At 53.7% G+C, this 2,647-nt stretch overlaps 1 protein-coding gene across 2 annotated transcripts in view; it reads left to right on the forward strand.

Annotated features, from left to right (window-relative positions):
• Positions 1–2,647, forward strand: part of ARHGEF3 (Rho guanine nucleotide exchange factor 3) — a 287,829-nt gene that overhangs the window by 241,112 nt on the left and 44,070 nt on the right. The gene's annotated exons all lie outside the window — the stretch shown is intronic.

Here is a 2,647-nt window from a genome sequence, read left to right on the forward strand (position 1 = left end):
AGAGAGTGTATGTATGTATGTGTGAGAGAGAGTGTGTATATGTGTGTGAGAGAGAGGGGAGGGAACTTGCCAGGAGCACAGAGCCAATAAGGGACAGTCTTAGGCTTGAACACCTGTTTCCTCATTCGCGTCTCCCTTCTGACAGTCATGGTCAGTCCATTTCCCTGGCTGGTTCTGGGAGCACTTCAGGACATGGAAGGGCCTGCCTGCCACTTTGGGAAAACAGAAGTGGTTAATTGGCCTGGAATTCTGGCCGGTAGCTCCCTCTGTTCCTGCTGGGCAGGGGCAGGGTTGTAAGACTGTGAATGTGACCTGAAGGTTGTTTTATGTCATCTCATGGAACAATACCCCATGCATGCTAGTGCTGGGGTGGGGTAGGGTGGGGTCCCTTCTGGGGTGCAGTCATCCTCAGGAGAAGTTTCCTAATACGGAAATGTCACTGTAGTCATGCTGAGGAGAATGCTTCCCTGGAAGTGTCCTTCGCATGGGTCACCCCCAGACCCAACAGCACCAGCTTCTCTTCTCTGGATCTGGACTGACACCTGCCTCATTATGGAACCATCATAGCAAAGAGTGGCCCCAAGGCACCTCGCACGGCCTTCTGGCGTCCAGACTGTTAACTGACGATGCCAGCCTAGCAGAGCAAACCAAGTCTGTCCCGCACAGGTGTCCTCTGGGAGAGTGGTTTTAATTCAGTATAATTAGCACCTGCCTGGTGTTTGCACGTTGCTCCTGTGGCATTAGCTGTGCAGAAAACCAAATGCCAGCCTGGCCCGTCATGCACGGTGTGCAGCCAACGCCAAGAGGGCCATAGAAAAGATGACACAGGAATGAGATTCTACGGCTGAGTGTTCCTGCCCGGTCCCAGCCAAAATCACACATACACACACACACCACATACCACATGCCTGTATACACACCACACATACACACACACACACATACACACACACACACACACACACACACACACACACACACACACACCCTTTTCTTTTGAGCAGGAGCATCCAGACCACATTTGCCCTTTTCCTGCCCTTTTCCTTACCTGATTGTTGAGTGAAAACAGAATCTGAGATGCCCCCACCGCACTCCCCTGCAAGGTACCGGTGGCAGACAGAGGCATGTCCAGAGGGGATGGGGCCAGCTGCGCAGTGGGGCTTGCCCCTGACCGTAGCTTCCTCTCCAGGAACTTCTGGGTCCCCTCACTGCAGTATAGCAGAGAATCTGAGAGGCTGAGAGAGAGAGGAGGGAGGGAGGGAGGGAGGGAAGAGAAAAGAGTGAAGGGAGGGCCAAGGGAAGGCAGAGGGGGGAGGGAGGCAGCTTGTGTTGGAGGAGTCACCCTGCAGCCCTGATGTTTGGAGTCAGGATCGTCTAGGGGAGGACAGCAGCTAAGTCTCCAAAGGCTCAGTCAGTGAATGTGTGTGCTGCATTGACGTTGAAAGCCAAGGACGAATCCCCTTCTTTGGGAAGCTGGGCAGAGGCTAGTTAGCCGAGGTGGATGGTGACTGCTTGGGCTTCGGAAGGGAGGTGATGTCTTGCCAGCTGGGACTTCCCTCATTAGCCTGCTGGCACTGGGCTCCTTGAGACATCGTCTGGTTTCCTGCCTGCTGCCGCCCCCCCACCCCAGAAGCCCAGCCTGCCCATCTTTGGGGGTTGCTCATGGAAAGTCGCCCAACCGCTCATCCAGACCGAGAAGTTTCCCGTGACACTCGTGGGCTAGGTTCTCTTGAATCCCAGGGGAAGATGCTGGCAGGGCTGTTCGGGGAAGGAGGCCCCTCACCTCAGAGCCGGGCCTGAGATTTGAATGGGAGCCAGATTTGCTTCAGGAGCTTGAGATCAAGGGCGGCCTCAAGGAACTTTGGAAGCATGGCTGAGAAAGAGAGATGAGCCACTCTGGACTTGGCTGGGAAGGCGAGGATGTCGGCTGAGGCCAGCAGCTCTGGCGCTCTCCCTGGCCCCAGCTGCCTTCTCCATGTGCTGTCCATGGTCCACACAGTGTCAGATGGAGGTTAGGAAGACCAGGGTAACTAGTCTCTTTGTGCTTCTAAAGCGTTGCTGTCCATCCTTCTCCTTCCCCAGCAGTTTACTGTTGTTGGCGCTGTCTGCGGGTTGCTAGGGGGTGGAAGCAGCCCTGTTGGGGGGTCACTTTCAGTCTGGCAAAGGGATTGGTTGGGAAAGTGTTTGCACAACTTTGTAGTTTCATAAAACATCATTTTATGGGTTTCCTCTCTATAATAGTTTTTTTTGTGATTAATTTGTTATTTCTGAATATATATGTATAAATGGAGAGACAGAGGGAGGGAGAGGAGAAGGGAGGGGAGAGAGAGAGGGAGAAATGCATTAAGAGCCTAGTGAGTTCATCTGTTTCCCTTTTAGTGGCTTCAGGGATAAAGATGCAAGTGTTTTGTTTTTTTTTTAAATTAAAACAAAAGAAAAAAATGCAGGAGAATAACCTCAGGGATGGAAGCAACGAGGTTAAAAAATCAACACATGAGCCATGGCTCCTCTTCCTGACAAGGTCATTGGCTAGGAGAGCGAGCAGGAGGGGGCTCTTTGGGGGGATCAAAGCCATTAGGCCTGGGCGGAGCTTGGAGGCAGCACCCCCCCCCCCCCCCCCCCCCCCCCCCCCCCCCCCCCCCCACCC

This window comes from Petaurus breviceps, unplaced genomic scaffold, assembly GCF_028583685.1.
Source record: "Petaurus breviceps papuanus isolate PSGF00001 unplaced genomic scaffold, PetGlider_PUasm1.0 174, whole genome shotgun sequence".
NCBI lineage: Eukaryota > Metazoa > Chordata > Mammalia > Diprotodontia > Petauridae > Petaurus > Petaurus breviceps.